This window comes from Eumetopias jubatus, unplaced genomic scaffold (assembly GCF_037043125.1).
Source record: "Eumetopias jubatus isolate StellerSeaLion01/CBP00866 unplaced genomic scaffold, mEumJub1_p1.0 scaffold_2, whole genome shotgun sequence".
NCBI classification, from domain to species: Eukaryota; Metazoa; Chordata; class Mammalia; order Carnivora; family Otariidae; genus Eumetopias; species Eumetopias jubatus.
Window position 1 is genome coordinate 172157059 of NW_028274808.1, and position 20185 is coordinate 172177243.

Here is a 20185-nt window from a genome sequence, read left to right on the forward strand (position 1 = left end):
TGGCTAGATTATTTAGCTTCAATTTAGGCAAACACCTAAATCACCCAGATCAGTGTTGAACTTCAACCTTTATGTCCTTGCAGCCTCCCCAGATGAGGTGAAATATTAATGATGCTACTGGTGAGGCCACCATGTCTGAGCAAAAATCACTTTGTTTTTACTTTCATTTTGTGCACTAGAAATTAACATCATTTCTCTCCCGTTCAATTATTTGGGGAGCCAGAGAAAAAAATGCACTCACTCCCAGATTCATTTTAAATTCTTACATGCATTTTTCCAGGCTTCCGAATTGCTGTACTTCTGAAATCTTGGTTGCTGCTCTCTATACAACCTCCAGGCCTTTCATATGTTCGTTCTAACCTAGACACCAAATTTTATGAAATCCCTTAGAGGAGGAATGACATACAGTGTGAAGAATTCTTTATGCCTTGATATTGCTTAGTCTAGTCACATTGCATTATTTTTCTATTTTTTTTCATGTTTTCCAAAAGGAGTATCAAGTTATTTGCTTAATAAAGTTATGGGTTTCAAAGTATTGTGGTCCCTTCTCATGTCAATTGAAAATATCCTTAAATGTTTGTAAAACATCTAGGCCTAGTAAACAGTAACTTAAATCACTGACTAAAGAATTAGTCATTTTAACCAAAATGAGATTAAAGATTCAGCCATCCTATCTGGAAGATTAATTAAGATGGCTAAATCATCAGTTCAGCCAACTAGCCTACTGGAGCTGAAATGTGAACACAATTTTTTTTTTAAATTGAGTTACATTGTACATATATACATAATATATATTTATATATACATACACAGGCATACACATATCTATATGCACATACACAATCCATAAATATGAATATTTAAACAATGTAGCATTGCCAATAGAATTTTTGGGTTCTACCCATTACTGGAATCTGTTCTTTTTTTTTTTTTAAGATGTTATTCATTTTTAGAGAGAGAGAGAGAGTGCATGCATGAGCGGAGAGAGACAGAGGGAGAGGGAGAAAGACTCTGAAACAGACTCCCCACTGAGCACAGAGCCCAATGAGGGGCTCAGTCGCAACCAGGAGACCATGATCTAGGTGGAAACCAAGAGTCCAGTGCTTTACCGACTGAGCCACCCAGGCGCCCCTACTGGGATCTATTCTTGGTGGAGCTAGCAATTAATTTCATAACTTAGTTATCAGATCATTCATGTTTGAATAAAGATAATGCCAAACACAGCTTTGACTAAGTACTCCAAATGATGATGAACTGTATTACTTAATTATTTATATGGGAAGTATGGTATTTTGGAGTTGAGAAATCTGAGTTTTAATTTTCAATGTTCAATGTTTTAACAATGTGTGAAATTATGCCAAGGCCCCCATTTGAGACTCATCCTACAGAATCTACCTATATGCCCTCAGCAAAGTCACAGAACATATCTGTTTCAGTATTTTTACTCTTAAAATAAGGAAATTAGGCTAGATGATTTAAGTTTTTTTCTAATCTTGCATTTCATGACACTCATCAAATTTAGGAATGTCTGAAATATTGGGCTTTATCCTATGAAATGATAAAGTATAGTATGTTTAAAATGAATATGCAAAACAAATGGAAGTATCTTCAAGATATAGTATTAAATGAAAAAATAGTTATTACCTACTTATTAGATTCCATCATATTTTTATATAATTTCTCAAATGACACCTCACCGGACAAATTGTCACTGACCACCCTATATTAAATACTCCAAACCGTTCACTCAAGTTAAACTTTCTACCATCACTCCTTGTCTTCTTTTTCTTCATGGTGAGTGCCATACCACGTGATGTCCTATTAAACATTTTCCTTTTTCTTTATTTCTTCCTTTCTAAGTTTCTTATGAAAAAAATAAATTCCAAGAGACCAGAATATTTGCTTTGTTCACTGTTGAATTCCTAGGATTTAAAAATAGTTCTTTGCATAAAGTAGATGCTCATTGTATGTATGTATGTATTCATTTTGGAGACATGATGACTTTTTAGGAACAATAAATAAAAGTTGTTTACCATTTATAGTTTGATAAAGAAGAAAATGGGCTTAATGAAGGGGCTTAATGGAAAAGAAAAGAGCTTTTCATTTTACATCTTTTGTACCATTTGAATTTATCATGTGCCTGCATTATATTAATATAGACATGAATAAAAGACATTAGACACACCATCAAAACCCTGAGACAGTGAAAATCTCAGGTGTAATATCTCTAACTCATAGACCTCATTGAAGACTTCAAGGGTAGAAATTAGGTCCTTAATTTCTAAAGCCAAGTATGTGATATGTTTAAAAAGTAAGCCAACAATAAATATTAGAGATAAAATTCTGAATACAAAATGCTAGTTTTCTCATACTAAAGGTGGTTTAGGTTTACTATTTGTATCATGTTGATAATCTGGATAAGTTTTGCCACTACAGCAAAAATATGAGATGTTTTTGCTTTTCTTGTATTTTTAAATGTACTCTCCAAATTTTCTGTAAAAATCACTACACAGTTTGCAATTTTTCAGAGCTGCAAAGAATAAAACTTACCTCATCCCCCCAAATAAGCAAAAAACATAATGGCTTAAACAGAGTAGGGATGTTTGTTTGCTGTTTGTTTATTTGTTTGTTCTGATCTCATATAATAGAAATTTAGAGATAGAGGGTATGGAGCCTGGTATAATGGTTTCAGGAAGTCTTTAGGGACTCAGGATGCTTCTAAACTGGTTCATAGTCCTTAGCAGGGGCTGCTATAGCTCCAGCCACCGCATCCAAATTTCAAGCAGCAGGAATGAAGTAGAGGGAAAAGACAAAAAGAGCACACCTCCATGAAGAATCAGCTTGAAACTTCATGGAGAACTTCCCCAATTTACCTCCAAAACATCTGTTTACAATATTGTCAATTTTGGCAGATCTTAGTCTCATGGCTATATCTAGATAAGAGCAGTCAAGTAATGTATTCTTGTGAATAGTTATATTAATGGTCTGAATTAGTTTGATATAATTGCAATGAAAGAAGAGAAAAGGCATTGGAGAGGCATAGAGTCTCTGTCATAATCAACTACTGTTTTGCAATCAGAAATATATGATATACACATTTATGTAAAAAAAAATCAAAGCAAAGCAAAAAAAATAAAAACAAAACAACACCCTGATGATATTCTGCTACTTTCTGGAAATTAATTTATTTTTTTCTCAGGTATCCATTGTTAGCCATGAAAACAGGCTTTCCTAGAAGGAAAATAGTAGGTAATAGTTGGGACAATGGGATCTTATAGTGAGTTCTCTGTTTTTGAGAGCAGGAAAGCTTTTGTTCATATCTCTTTGTATTTTACAAAAAAAAGAAGAAATTATTGTACTAAGATGGACAGGAAATGCTTTATGTCTATAGAGACCCTGGATGTTTGAAACACAGCTGTCAATTTTCTCAATGTTTTATCATAAAGGCACTAAGAAAGAAGCAATGAGTTTAAGGCACAATCTGGTAGAAATCTTGGAATGGGGAGAGGTGACTATGAGTGATGAGAGGATTTCACACTTGATGTTTTCAATTTTCACATGCAACTCAAATATTTCATGTTTGCAATATTATTTTGTTTAATTACATCTTTTTTCCATTTGAGAGTAGTCATTTATTACTGACCAGATTACAAAAATAATCATGGTAGATACCTTAGTTCATCCTTCTAATAAGCCTATTGATCTGGTCTTCCCTGTGGCCAGCATTTCTACCTTCTACAAAATAGGTGGTCTTTTTCTTCATTCCCCCTTGTGGAGAAGACAATTTGAAGGTCCATAAAAAGTTGTTTGCTTCTTTGAAACGTTTTCCAACAGTATAGATCTCGTGAATCAGGGGAGAAGATAATTTGAAGGTCCATAAAAAGTTGTTTGCTTCTTTGAAACATTTTCCAACACTATAGATCTCGTGAATCAGATCCTCTGTGCAGATGATGTCATATTTACCAAGAGATCAGACAATCAATGTGTTATCTGTCAGGGCAATAGCTTCTTGTTGATTTTGCCATAACCATGCTAGTAGATCAGTTCACTCACCGACTTCAGGTTTGGGTACCCCCGTGCTATATATGGCTCCACAATCCTTAGCATGTCAACTGAAGTCTTGTTGAGCTTAACAAAGTTGCCACTGAAAATCTTTCGAAGGCGAAGAAGCTGCAACACCTTCCAAACCTTTGGGCTCACACCGTTGATACCTCTGATCCTGATGACAAATGCCAATTTGGGTTCCGCAGGTACAGAGAAGTTGCCAGCTTTTCTTGCCATCCTTGCCGTTTGAATCTCAGTTCTGTACATCTGCGTATATTCCTTGTGGTAATGCTTAGCTTTTTCATAGATAAGCTTCCTCCTTGCCTTTTGAAACATCTTTTATTTTAAATTTTTTATTGTTATGTTTAATCACCATATATTACATCATTAGTTTTTGATGTAGTGTTCCATGATTCATTGTTTGTGCATAACACCCAGTGCTCCATGCAGAATGTGCCCTCTTTAATACCCATCACCAGGCTAACCCATCCTCCCACCCCCCTCCCCTCTAGAACCCTCGGTTTGTTTTTCAGAGTCCATCATCTCTCATGGTTCGTCTCCCCCTCTAATTTCCCCCCCTTCATTCTTCCCCTCCTGCTATCTTCTTCTTTTTTTTTCTTAACATATATTGCATTATTTGTGAAACATCTTTTGAGAAAACTTCTTTCTCAGACGCTTGATTCAACTCTGCAAAATTCCTTTGCTGCTTCTTAAGGGTTTCTGGCACAGCAGGAACATTCTTTTTCTTCTCTTCTGCACCCTCCCTGGTTCTAGCCAGAAATGAGCTAATTATATCTCTTCATATAAGTCATGCTTAGCATTTTTTGAGCTGGAGTCTTCTAGGGAGATAATTCTTTTATGTTTCTGTGTGTCTTGCAAGCAAAGGCACTGCTTGACTTTTTTGCTGAACTGTCCTTCAGAGATGTTTGTCTAGTGAGCAAACTTGGAAGACAGAGATACTATTTCTCTCTGGAACAGAGTTCATCTTTGCTCTCCAGCATTCTTTTAGTCTGTTCAGGCTGTTACAACAAAATTCTACAGAGAGGCTGCTTATAAACAATAGAAATGTATTTCTTACAGTTCTGGAGGCTAGAAGTCTAAGATCAGGGTGCTGTTGTGGTCTGGTGATAGCCCTCTTGTATGTCACAGACTTCTCATTGTATCCTCACATGGTAGAAAGAGTGAGGGATCTCCGTGGGGTGTCTCTTATAATGGCCTCTACCCTCTCAACCTAAGCATCTCCCAAAGGCCCCATCTCTTGATACTTGATATCATATTGGGCATTAGGATTTTGACATAAGAATTGGGGGAGAAAATACATTCAGACCACACTGAGTATAATAAAGACCATGTCTCCCTCTGGGGAAAAGTTCAGGTAAGTTTACAGTCCATTTAAAGAGATTAAGCTCCCTAAGCTTGAGATTCCTTTCCTGCAGGTATCACCTTGCACTATTCCCGTTGCCCTGTGGGAACTGTGGCTTGGCAAAGTGATACAAAATGATGATGCTCTGGCTACTGCTACTACTATACATAACAAACTGTCCATTGTCTCTGACTCGGGAATCTCTTATATTCTGCTGGCAACCATGAAACTGTGGCAGGCTAATGTATTAGTCGGAAGGAAATCCTTTACAGTTCTTGAGAGGCTTTGAAAGGGACTTACTAGGTCCACGATGCCTGCAACTCCATATTTCTAAGGAAAGCTAATGATGTGACCCTCCCTTCCTGATAGTGGTTTCTTAAAGCAGGATTGGATTTGTGCCCATGAGCGGCCATATGTAAACAGTCATGGGCTCGCACCAATTATGACATGGCCTAATATGGGAAGGCTGCCCAACTGTCAGAGTCCCTCTGACTTAATCCAATCCTTTTTTTGGAGGCATGACTGGGAGAAAGAAAGAGCACTAGTGGTTGGGATTAATGCATATGCTAACAGATGTACTGGATAAGCATTAGAATCTGGAGGCATAGTCATGCATCTTTAATAGTCACATTCTTCAACAAGGACACCACAGCTGCTCTTGGACACCTGGGGAAACTGCTAATTCCCCCCAGCAGTAATACTTGTTTCTAGGGTGTGTGATTTTTCTTGCTTCTCTATGTTCACTTTTTAATATCTCTTCCTGACTGAAAGTAACCAGAATGTGCTTCTGCTTCACTTAAGAGACAAGCTAACAAAGGGGAGAAAAATGATGACTTCCCCAAATTAACCCTGGATTCTAAAGATAAAGATTTATTGGTTGCAAGTTTTAACTAAAGTACACTTCTAGTATTTTCTGGATGAAAGGATTTAGAAATCCTGATCTGACAATCAGGTATTAAATCTGCCAGCAACAGATGCTGCTAAAACATGTATTTAAACAGCTTATTTGTATTGGTACAACATTAGGATCATTTCAGAATAATTTATTATAATGTGCTGTAGATTTTCTACCTATTGTGTTATAATACCTGTCTTGAGAGGTAGAAGTGATATCCCTGACAATTGATTAGGTAACATGGAACAACCTCAAAAGTCTTCAAAGAGAGGTCCAAGAAAGCAAAATGTTCATTATTTTATATAACTTAAAGTTTTTCAGGCGCAATTAACTCAGATTAAAAAGCAAAGAATCAAAATATGTGGGTTTGGCAATAGCTCCTACTTCGGTCATCTAGATATTTATAGAAAATATTTTACTCAGACCAAATTTAGTACAAATTAATAATGATTGTCTACACTGGGAAGAGAATACCACAGCCTCTGATTCTCTGTGTTAAAGTGAACATTGAGCTTGAGCAGGCAGGGATGAGAACTTACTTAGCTTTTCTCAACTAATGTTAACACAAGTATGTCATGTATGAGACAATTTACCAAGTGTAAAATACAATCTCATTATCTTACTCTCTAGCACAAAATAAATATAAAATGCAGATTTAGTGGAATAAGATTGCCAGCTCTGGTAATGTTCACTAAAATATTAGTAAGTAATTTTATAATACAACCAAAGAGATAAGAGATACAGATCTCTCTCTCTCTTACTCTCTGTCTCCTTCTGTGTGTGTATGTGTAACTATACATATCCTGGATCTGATCTCCTGACTTTATGTTTAATAATCACAGAGATCCCTTATATTGAGCCAAACCTTTGTTTCACAAAGAGTGTTTTATGAAATAATAATTATGTTAAATGGAAAATTTAATATGGAAAATTTAACATGTAAAAATGTTTAGAAATAGTACATTTCAAAACTTGGCATATATAATCTGCTCTCATAGACTCCCAGTGTTAATGACCCTAATTTAAGTTTCTGAGAATTTGTGCACCATAGAAACCTGTTTAATTTTTAAAGTCATATTCCCAATCTTATATAGCAAGGAAATATTTTTGAGTAATATTTATCAACCTCACGTAGAACTTGTGTTCTGTGTAACTGCTGCTTGCAATTGAACAAATATAAATTGGGGTGTACAAAAAGTTTCTCCATTTTATTTTATTTTTTTTTAAATAACTCTTTTAATTACCACCATAATCTCTGTGCTTTGCTGGATAGTGGGGTGTGATGGGGTAAGGATGAGAAACCAATTTAAAAGTGCCAATTTGCTATACCTTAGACCTTTCTGGTTCAAAGAAATTTCTGGCAAACATAGACTCTTTCTGGTAAATGCTTAGAAGCTCAGAGAGTATTCTTGCCTCCAGTTGCAATCTTAGATGAACCTGGAATCAAGTGGGAATTTACTGTTGCCCATGATGCCTAAGGATGGGGATTGTCGCCTCAGACCCATTAAGTGATCTTGAGCAGTTGTTTTGACTGCCTTGTTTGAAGCTTGTCCACTGAATTGTCTGCTGGAATTTACTATTGGCATCTGTACTGGTGTACCCATGGTCTGTCCTAGTGGCATGGTCAAAATCCTTGATGACTTGGCCTCACTTTGGTTTTCACTGACATTGCAGCTATCTGGGTCTCAGCCAGATTTGGTTTCCTGACCCTCATGTCACAGCAGTCTTATGTCTGTCTTCTGAATTCTCAACTCAGCTGACCTTCTCTTCCCCTCCAGCACACACAGGATTTCCTGGACTGATTTCACACCACAGAGAAGCATAACACAAGCCCTCTCTATGCCTAAATATCAAGGACACCATTCACGCAACACTGTGGCTGCCCACAAATGCACAGGGGCTCTTTCAGGTGATCTTCCAGATTTCCAAACATGAAACCAGATGTATGACCCCAGCAGCTTTTGGCAGCTTCTTCCTTAGACTCTCTGAGACCTCTCTTGTATCACTTCTCCACCCCATTTCCTACCTCTTGACCCTGCAGAGATGAAATTGTTTGAAGTGAAGAAAACTGAACTCCTTATAGAATAACAGAGGCAGTAGAATGTAGTTTCAAAAGCATCAGCTCTGGACCTAGCATTCTTGAGTTTGAATCTACCCTCTACCACTTAAAGCTGTGTCAACTTGGTCAAGTTACTTAAACCCTCTTAGGTTCCACATTTCCATATCTGTAGAAAGAAGATAATACCAGAAAGTTGTTGTAAAGATTGAATAGAGTGTATGTATTAAGTACTTGAAAAGTGCCTGGCACAGGGTGCTGCTCAGTCAAAGCTATCTATTGATATTACTTCTCTCCCTTTTTCTGCCCAAAGCCTTCTGTTTCTGTTTGTACAGAATGCAACTTCACATTTGAAATTCTCTCCAACCACTTTTTATAGTAAACTTCTGTAACAGGTTGGCCTGACCTAGCTCTCAAGACTGTTGTTTTGCTTTGGAAAAACAACAGCTATAATAACAAACTATCTAAATTGAGAGTCAAAAATGACCAATGGCTTTGTTCTACCTAATATCTACCCTTCTCCTGAAATCTTGAAAACCATCGATTTAACATATTAAGAATCACTGAGTATCACAATTTAAGTGAAATTTTAAAAATCCATGGACTAATATTATCAGAAATATATCTATTATATGTGGAACATACATTGGGAAATACTGAATTAAACTAACATTTGAATATTAGGTAAGAAACGTACCTGTTTGTCCTGCTTTTCTGTCTCAGGCTGTTGAGAAACCTCTACCCCTCTGCTCACTTACCTTTCTAACTCTTCTGCCAGGGAAGAAAAAGTTGCTCGTCTAGTCACTGGATCTCATTATATCAGTGGGCTGGGTTACCATGGCTTACACATAGAAATCAATTCCATTTAAGTACCACTTGGGTATGGATGGATTGTCAACTCAAAGCAGCTCTATTATGCCTGAGAGCTCTGTTTCAGCTTCTCTGTAATTGGTGAGTAAGGCAGTGCGGTCATATGCAGTCATGTCAACTGCTCAGGAAGTAGATCCAGAGTCTGCCACTGATTCGAATTCGTATAAGTAGAGAACAGGTTCTAAGGCTGCTCGTCCAAGAAGAGTCATCAACACGTGTTGGCAGAGCCCCAGAGCAAGGAAGCAAAGAAAGAGAGAAGTAAAGGGAGGGACTCCCTATGTGCTTCTTTCCCTTCATTATTAACCAAGTCGGGATCTTAATACAAGGTCATATTATGAGAAAGGGCATAGATTCATTACTCTTAGAAGTTTAAAATTCTGAAAAGGGAAAAGTGACCTGACTTTACCAATGATGAATCTGGCCCTGAGGAGACTGCCTGGAAAAGGAGAATTTCTCATAGCAGGTGGCTACATTTATTTTCAATATAAATGTAGGGGGTTTTTCTTCCATTTTTAGCTCCAAGAGTAGCTTCCTATGTTAATTTTTTCTCTAAAGTTGTGCTTTCTTAACCAACCTCAAGGTGAATTATAATGGTATACTTGTAATTATGCGTTTCAGAGAAATGAATGTTATTTAAGGCACTACCTTAATGGTAAGCCGATTTGCATGCCACTGAAGTCAGTGATTCCTGTCTTTTTAGAACTACAACATGCTCTCAGGCTTTAGCATAATTTTGAAAACTGCTAATGTGGCCACCTCTCTTTTTAAATGTTTATTCTAATTTAAAATTGTATGCACTGGATTCTCTGTTTAAAATCTTTTCCTTCTTCACATTAAAAAAATCCATATTTTTAAAGGAATACATTCTTAGTAAGCACGTTATTTCATTACTGTAATTGCTTTGAAAAAGGCTGAATGTCAGACAGAGATTTTCAAAAAAAGTCAGAAATCAAATCTGAAGAACGTCTATTTTTTTTATCTACTTTTCCAGTTTCCAGGATTTATGCCAGAAAAAAAAAAATGATCGATGCTAGCATGCCTTGGCAGCACCTTTTCTCTTAAAAGCTTCTATAAATAACTTTTCATAAAATGGAATTACTGCATTCAACATGGAATGACAGAACAATTTTGGGGTGAAAAATGGTCAATTTCATCTCTAAGCCATGTTGCCCTTTCCCTTTGTGAGAAGGCAGCAAAGGCAGTTTAGCACGGCCTTCTGTTAAGCTTTATTTAGAAAATTAGCCTCATGGACTCAATTCTGTCAGTATCCACAAAATCCACATGCTGTAGTGACCACAAGAAAGGAAGGGAATTGGAGAGCTCAGTCAAACACCTACTGGGATAAATAAAGACAGAGATTCAATATATCCTCATAGTGGTCATTTGAAGGTGATATTGTAAGATCTTTAAAAACTTCTGGAAGTTCCATTTTCACTTAACACATTGATTATTGAGAAAATTCTCCATGCGCAGCTCCATGCTGGCCACCGGGTAAGAGTGATGGAGAAATAGAGAATTGCCAATATGGTTTGGGAAAGAACATGGAACAGTTTTATAACACTGGGAAGCGCCAACTGTTTGTGCCAATTTAAGGGAAACAGCAGAAATCCAGAGAAGGGAGAACTGTACATCAAGAATAGGGTGACGCACAATGTAAGTCACCTCCCTCCTTCCATCCTTTCCTTCCACGTTGATACCAACCTTCTGCTGTCCACCTTACTTTTGATTAAACATCACTACTATCATTTCCTCTTGACCATCTTCCTTAACTTGTTCTCTCTACTGCAGAGTTATATGCCCTTTCGAAGTTTCATGTTCTTGTACTCTGCCACATAGTTGAGGCCCAAGTTACAGATGTCCTCTGGAGGTAGGCAATTTATTTCACAATTCATTTATCCTGAAAGTAGGTAGTCATGTCTACTGTGTAGTAGGAGGTCTCCAATTGGCTGGAATGAATAGGAATGACTTTTAGATGAAGTGGGAGTTGAGATAAAACTCAGAGAGTGAAGCAGTGGGAACTTTACTGCATGCTGTAATGGATTTCCCTCACTTGCTTTTAGGACTATGAAAATGAATCAGATCAAAACACTGCATTAGCTCATTCAAGCAGAACTATTGAAGGATATAAATTCTGTTCTTCTGTGGAGAAACATTGATGACTACCATTGAACAAATATTCATAAAAGCTCCCCTAAAAGTATACTGAGTATTCATGACTTTCTGTTATTTGCCCTTATTAGGGTTGATACTTGTGAATTCTTGACATCATTTGTTTTGTTCAAATAAGTTGTTGTAAATAATGTGCTCAAAGAATTTGGTTGAAACATTCAGTTGTTTTCTAGGACTAGTAAAATGTGTGGTTAGGCCTATCCACTATTGTGTTAATGTTAATGATGGGTCATCTGTTAGTTTAAAAATGGCTTGGTGCCAGATAAATCAGGTAATTCATCACAGTAGGTTATTTATGTAGACTTGTGTTAGTTGTGTCTATTAACAACTGGTTAATTCAGGAAAAGAATCAGTCAATCATATAGACTGACTAGCTGAATCAGCTGACATGGACTGATGACTTTTTTTCTTTCCATCTCTTTGCCATTTCATCATTTAGACTTGGTTTAGGAATGTGAATATTAGTAAAATGTCAAACAATTAAAATAATTCATGTGTGAAATAATCTATCTGTTTTATAATGAGTAGAAAATTGTGTTTGGCAAAGAACATGATTTAAACACCTTTCAAGATTATTACTAAGGTAACAGAAGAGCCAAAAATAGATTGCTGCAAACTAATGTAGTCATTTCTTTTTACTTTGTTCTTTTTCATACTACTTTATTATCAACTTAGAGCTATTCAATCTTCAAAGCATGAATAAGAAAAAAGAGTTATAGCCACCCTTCAAACTTATCAAAGTGTCTATTCCTCTTCAAATGATTATAATTGGCTTAACCCATACAGATCCCACCTTAATTTGGAGTTTACCTTTAGTTAAAACATCTTGTAAATAGTGGTGATGAGTTGTGTGTTTGGGGAAACTCATTTCCCTATTATTGTCTTCCAAATAACACATCACTAATCAATTTGTCTTTAGATTCTTTTCCTTTTGGAAAAAAATGTAGATCTTATGCCCTTTAATAGTTTTGCTTGAATGAGTACACAGAGTTTTGAGTTGATTCCTTCTAAGGGCATGAGTTTTTCCCCTTCATTTTCCATTATCATCTTTAAGACAGACAGGGCTCACTTGCAAGGAATGGGGAGGGTGATATAGGAGGAAAACAGATTTCCAATACAGGAGACTATTTCTATTTCTATCCCTTTTTCTTTTCTATATACTGACTGGAATTTTTAATAAATTGTCATGCTCTGGATTTGAATTAGCCAAAATGTTTGTCAGGGAATGATCATGGAAAGATCAGCACTTCTTTCTGGATTCCATTTATAACCACATAGCAATTTTTATAGCTTCCAGATCACTTTTACGTTTACCTACTTTGAATAAATCGGGGTCACACAAAACCCCTGTGAATTAAGTGTGAATATCCCCATTTTACAGATGTGAAATCTGACTGTCAGAGAGGTGACTCAGTTTAGGTCACCAACCAGTCACCTCTGACAGTATTTGAATCCAAATCTTTTGACCCTGTAGTCTTTTTGGTGTTTCTCTTCTATTTTTATTATCTGTGGAAAGCAAGAGGAAAAGAGAGACTTGAGCAAGGATAATCTTAACTGTGATTCATATTTGATATAGTCTCAGCCAAACCAATGGTTCAGAGCAAAGATTTCCTAGAAGGGGAGTCTTGCATTGGCAAGAATAGCTGGGTCTAGGCCCTCATTATGCTGTGTCTGTAAATGCTGCAGTAGACAGTAGGATGCTACAACTAGAAGCCATCGGCGAACTGTCCTTTGAGCACCTGGAGGTCCACTTATTTTTTTTTTTTTTTTGAAGGAAGATCTGAGGAGCACACCCTCATGTCCATTCCAGGCCTGTAGGTCATTGTTTAGTCTTGATTTTTAGTGTAAAAGAAAGGACGTCTGAGCAGAGGAATACATGACTTGACTTAATTTCAAAAAGAGTCACCTTGGTTGTGTTGAGACTAGACAATAGTGGGCAAGGATACAAGTAGGGAGGAGGTTCATGCAATAATCCATAACTGTTCATGGAGGCCTGGACCTGGGCAGTGGTGGGAGAGGTGGTAAGAAATGGTCATAGCAAATTGTCGTGTAGCTGCTCACTGATGTCACTGGTTTCTTTCATACTTACCTTTGCTCATCTATTCTGTTCCTCATCCTCAATCATTTCACTGCTTCAGATCCTCGAGGATTGAAGCTAAGGTACAAAAGATACAGAAGAGTCAGAAATATGTTACTTGGCTGCTGGAAATGTGATCTGGTGTACTGTGCTCTGTGGGAGGACAGGTATCAAGGCTCATATGCTATATTGGGGATTTTTATTCATTTGGTTATTACTCTTTTAAGATCAAAGTATTAGGTTCCTCTAACTATAGTTTTCCAGTGGGGCCAAAAACCTCTGCTGTCGGGCTATTTATATTTTCCCCTCTGTTCCTATTTCCCAGCAATCCGCTCCACAACAGACTTGCCTGAAGGAGGTCTTTTGGATAGAGACATTTCAATGTAACTCAGCCTAACTCTGCAGGGTTTACACAAATCCCTCAGGAAACACGAATATTTTCCCACACATATGATAGTAAGCTTTCTTCTTCTATAGTCCTCTCTCTTTCTCATCCCATAGCCTTGATTTTAGTCTTGTCATCTATAAGTCATATGCCAGGCTCTGAATCAACAAAATTTCAAAAGATACAGGGCAAACTCTTCAGGCAGTTCTCCCAGAATATGCTTTACTTGGTAGGGTAAAGTGCAAAATGCCCCAAATTCTCCATTTATTTTCTGCATCCTTACAATGTGACCATGTAGCTCCTCTCATCAATGGGTGGAGTCCACATCTCCACTCTTAATTGCAGACTTAAGCTGGATTGGCAGAAGCAATGTTGGGCCTGTCCCCAAGGCTCTGACTCAAAAGACCTTGCACATTTGTACTTTCCCACTTGGGACCCCTTTCCTCCTCTGCCATGTGTGCAAGCATGAGCTGACCTGCTGAAAGATGAGAGGCCACATGGAACCTAAAGGAGCCATATCAGCCGAAGTCCCACTTCAGATAAATCAGCCATCTGCCTCTGATCAGACAGCTGAATGCAGAAGCATGAGCCCAGCCAAGACCAGGAGACTGCCCACCTGAGTGTAGCCCTGATAGCTGAACTGCAGAACTGTGAGCTAAATCAGTGGTTGTTTTTGTTTATTTGATTGTTTTATCAATAATCAATTTATTTAAGTTTTTATTTTAATCATTTGGTGCTCATCATGACAGGTGCACTCTTTAATCCCCATCACCTGTTTAGCACATCCCCACCCAACCACCTCCCTTCTGGTAACCATCAGTTTGTTTTCTATAGTGAAGAGTCTGTTTCTTGTTTTTTTCTCCCCCCTCTGCTCATTTGTTTTGTTTCTTAAGTTCCACATGAGTGAAATCACATATCATTCATCTTTCTCTGACTGACTTATTTCACTTAAGCATTTTATACTCTCTAGCTCATCCACGTCACTGCAAATGGCAAAATTTCATTCTTTTTCATAGTTTAGTAATAGTCTATTATTAGACTATTACTAAATAGTCGCCACATCTTCTTTATCCATTCATCCGTCAGTGGACACTTGGGCTGCTTCCATATCTTTGCTACTGTAAATAAGGCTGCTCTAAACATAAGGTTGCATCTATCCCTTTGATTTAGTCTTTTTGTATTCTTTGGGTAAATACCCAGTAGTGCAATTACCAGATTGCAGGGTAGTTCTATGTTTAACTTTTTGAGGAAACTCCATACTGTTTTTCAGAGTGGCTGTACCAGTTTGCATTCCCAACAGTGTAAGAGGGTTCCCCTTTCTCCACATCCTTGCCAACACCTGTTGTTTCTTGTGTTGTTGATTTTAGCCATTCTGACTCGTGTTTTTTCATGTGTCTATTGGCCACCTGGATGTTTTCTTTGGAGAAATGTCTGTTCCTGTCTTCTCCCCATTTTTAAATTGGATTAAAAGTTCTTGAGTTTTATAAGTTCTTTATATATTTTGGATGCTAACCCTTTATCAGATATGTCATTTGCAAATATCTTCTCCCATTCTGTAGGTTGTCTTTTAGTTTTGTTGATTATTTCCTTTGCTGTGCAGAAGCTTTTTACCTTGATATAGTCCTAATAATTTATTTTTACTTTAGTTTCCCTTGCCTCAGGGAACCTATCTAGAAAAAATTTGCTACAGCTGATGTCAGAGAAATTGCCTGTGCTCTCTTCTAGGATGTTTATGGTTTCAGGTGTCACATTTAGATTTTTAATACACTTTGAATTTTTTGTGTGTCTGGTGTAAGAAAGTGGCCCAGTTTTATTCTTTTGCATGTTGCTTTCCAGTTTTCCCAACATTGGGAAGGAGACCATTTTTTGAAGAGACTGTCTTTTTCCCATTGCAAATTCTTTCCTGCTTTGTTGAAGATTAATTGACCACATTATTGTGGGCTTGTTTCTGGATTTTTTATTCTGTTCTATTGATCTATGTGTTTATTTTTGTGCCAGTACCATACTGTTTTGATGACTACAGCTTTGTAATATAACTTGAAGACCAGAATTTTAATACCGCCCACTTTTTTTTTTCTTTTCTAAGATTGCTTTGGCTATTTAGGGTTTTTGTGGCTCCATATGAATTTTAGGATTGCTTGTTCTAATCCTGTGAAAAATGCTGTTGGCATTTTGATAAGGATTGCATTAAATGTGTAGATTGCTTTGGGTAGTATAGACATTTTAACAATATTTGTTCTTCCAACCCACGAGCATGGTATGTCTTTCCATTTCTTTGTGTTATCTTCAATTTCCTTTATCAGTATTTTATAGTTTTCAGAGTACAGGTATTTTACCTCTTTGGTTAGGTTTATTCCTAGGTATTGTATATTTGGTGCAATTGTAAATGGGATTGTTTTCTTAATTTCTTTTTCTTTCACTTCATTATTAGTGTTTAGAAATGCAATAGCTTTCTGTACATGGATTTTGTATCCTGTGACTTTACTGAATTTGTTTATCAGTTCTAGCAGGTTTTTGGTGGAGTCTTTTGGGTTTTCTATATATAGTATCATGTCATCTGCAAATCGTGAGTTTTACTTCTTCCTTACCAATTTGGATGACTTTTATTTCTTTTTCTTGTCTGATTGCTGTGGCTAGGACTTTCAATACTATGTTGAATAAAAAGCGGTGAAAGTGGACATCCTCGTCTTCTTCCTGATCTTGGGGGAAAGGCTCTCAGGTTTTCCGTGTTGCGGATGATGTTAGCTGTGGGTTTTTCATATGTGGCCCTTATTATTTTGAGGCAAGTTCCCTCTAAACCTACTTTGTTGAGGGTTTTTATCATGAATGGATGCTGTACTTTGTCAGACGCTTTTTCTGCATCTATCGAAATGATCATATGGTTCTTAAGTTTTCTCTTATTGATGTGATGTATAATGTTGATTGATAATGAATGCTTATTTTAAGCCACTAAATTTTGTGGTGGCAAAAAAACCCGAATTGATATCCCAAGATTACTTTGAGGGAAGTAACCATACCATACTATGGAGTAGGAAAGGGAAAGACACTACATTCTAAAAGAACTCTTCATTCTAAAGAAATCTTTATTTTCCTATTCAATATTCAAGGCTTTCTTTAGTTATGTTCAAGGTCAATGATAGCTTAGAGGTCTTCAACCTGAGTTTTAGCGGTTATTGCTTAATGAATTCTCTAAGGATGGTGCACTCTTTCTTTCTAAAATGTTCAGGCATTAAATAAATATTCTTAGCTTTGGGGATTCAGCCAAAAATGGGAAAAGGGAAAATCTTATTTCAGCAACTTTTTAAAAAATTTTTATTTAAATTCAATTAGCTGGGGCACCTGGGTGGCTCAGTTGTTAAGTGTCTGCCTTCAGCTCATGTCATGATCCCAGGGTCCTGGGATCAATACCCACATAGGGCTTCCTGCTCGGCAGGAAGCCTGCTTCTCTCTCTCCCACTCCCCCTGCTTGTGTTCCCTCTCTCCCTGTGTCTCTCTCTCTCTCTTAAATAAATAAATAAAATCTTAAAAAAAAAAAATTCCAATTAGCCAACATATTCAGCATCTTTTTTTCAACACCTTTTCTAAAGTGCAAAGACCATGTAGGCTTCAACCTATAAGAGGTGACATAGAATGATCGGTGACATGTATGACTTCAAAATCCTAGTTAGAAACAGGAGCCCTCACTTATTAGATAACCCAGGCAAGTTAGTTAACTTCTCTGCTGCTCAGTTTCCATGCAGGAAAATGGGAATAAAATTGTATCTATATTATGTGTTGTGTGGATCAAATGAGATACATCTGAAACATTTAAATTGTGTTTTCATAGAAACAATGTATATTAGTATGTAATAGAACACTATGTGCCATTAGTACAGTGTATACTATCATATAGTATAGCATGGTATACATTAATATATAGCATAAGTGGTATAGTATAGCACAGTATGCCCAGTATATAGCATATGATATAGTATAGCACAGTATACATAGTATATAGCATATATCGTATAGTATAGTACAGTATACCTAGTGTGTAGCATATATGATATAGTATAACATAGCACAACATATAGCATATATGGTATAGTATGGTATAGCACACGGGAAGATATGACAAGGCTATAATAAAAATATATTGAAAGACTCAGCTTTCTGGAATTACCATGTAATTCTATGTAGCTATGGAATTCTATGTAATTCTACATAACTACTATGCTATTTCCATTTGCAATCATTAGCAACATTGGGTGTTTATGATGGTATATGGCTTAAGAATCATTTAATATAAAATAACAAATGTAGGCAAATTTATAAGAAATCATTAATGTCACTTGAAATATAACTCTATCCGTGACACCAAGCTTGAGGTTCTGAGTCCTGGTTTTAAATTCTGCAAATGACTGTCTGAAAGCCTCCACCAGTAATTTCTTTTTTATTATGTCTTGTTTTCATCTACCAAAGTAAACTATATGTAAAAAATCAACTTTGTGGTCAGGAATTTTAATAAATTAAAATGTGATAAATGAAGATTGTTAACATCTCTATCTCTATTTATACTTGTTAGTTTGTGGTTTTTGTTATTAATTATTTTAATTGAGTGTATCAGGTTTCCTCCTAGTAGATCTAATATTGATGCTGTTCTTCATCAACAATTTTCAGTGAATGGTGCCTGCCATCCGATACTGTAAAAGTAATTATTTCAGTGATTACCCCTGCCAGTGTCCATAGGATAGAGGGTAAAATAATGCCTACAGACACAAAGTTATGAATAATTGAATGTTACTTGTGAATGTCTCAGCAGTTTTAAAAACATTTTTAAATCAAATACCCCATAGAATGATGCAACTACCATATTAATAGTTTTTAAGTGAAAAAAAAAAAACCACATAGGAACTCTCCCATTAAATAACTTCTGATATATCATACCTAAGCACCTAATCATCTATTGTCAAAAGCTGATAAGATGCAAGAGAATAAACTTTTCAGTTACAGCTCTGTCACCTGCAGGTCTGTAGCACAGTTAGAAAAACGTGGCGAAGATGACAATTTTTCTTTTCACAAAACTTTCTTCCACTGTGAACACTGAATTCCTCTTGTCATTATTTTCCCCACAAGAAGCATTCATATAATTTCGCATCTTATTACTGCCCATGTGTGATGGAGCCACTATTATCCTTGGCAGCATCTTATCATCGATTAGTCTCAGAGTCGGATAAAGGTTTCAACAAAGCATAAAAGGCACAACCATTCAGACAACACTTGCTAAGCTTGTGTTTCCACAAACTTCTTCAAGTCCTTTTATGGTTAAAATTTTGTTAAGATGCAGGTTAAAACCCTTGCTGTTTTGACACCCTTTTACTTTCCCATTCAGAGTAACTGTTGCTACTTCAATGCACTGAAGCTCTGATACACTGTGAAAATTGATGCCATCATCATGGTGGATCAGGATCAGAAAGCATGTGGACTATTTTCTTGTCAAAGTGATGACCTGCTTCTGTAGCACTTCATATTGGTTGTCTTCCAGGCCCCAACAGCAGAGCTAAGTACGTCAATAAAGAAGTCATGTCATTGTTAAAAGACTCATTGATATAACTGTTGTTGTTGTTTTTTTAATTAACAAGAATCTGTCACCGTATAATTCTGGTGGGCAAGAAATGTAATTTCCTTTATTTTTCTTTAACTGAACTAAATTTCTACCACAAACGCTCATTGTGCCACGTGGCAGAAACTATCTCAATCAGTTCAGCATCCTCCCTGGTTTCTCCATGTTCTGAGGGGCGTAAGTGTTGTGAAGGCTCTGAGTGTGGGGCAGCCCACACTGATGCCCAAAGATACCTTTATATCCCTGTAGGGTGTTTGGTTCATGAATGTCAATGTTACATCCTCTTCATCTCAACTGCAAGGGGCCTTCAAATGCCCTAGATCTCTGGGGCATTGCCACTCTGGAAGAAGAAAATATTTCAATCTTCCATGAGTCTTGCTCATAAGATAGGTCCTTTATGATACTGACTTAAATCCACATTCTTAGAATCTCAAGTATATATCTTTTATTCTTGAACTATGCAAACAATTGGAAAATTTTGGAATCTTGTCACCCTTCCGGACTCTACTCAAAAAAGAGGGATGGAGGTCCCTCTGTCTGTATTCCCCAAATCTCTTCAGTAGACTCAACAACATTTCTGTTCTCTATGTCCATCTTCTCTCCTCAGTTATAATTTTTTTTATGTAGTGTGTGATATCTTAATATTTACTGATGCTTACAAATCCATGTTCTTTTATATTTGGAGAATTACATTTTCAGATTATCTATACTAACCCTCTCTTGC

General features: G+C 36.7%; 1 pseudogene; it reads right to left on the reverse strand.

Moving 5' to 3' along the window:
* Positions 1 to 3673: 3673 nt before the first annotated feature.
* On the reverse strand, positions 3674 to 4380 carry LOC114196688 (large ribosomal subunit protein uL30 pseudogene; annotated as a pseudogene).
* Positions 4381 to 20185: the final 15805 nt, after the last annotated feature.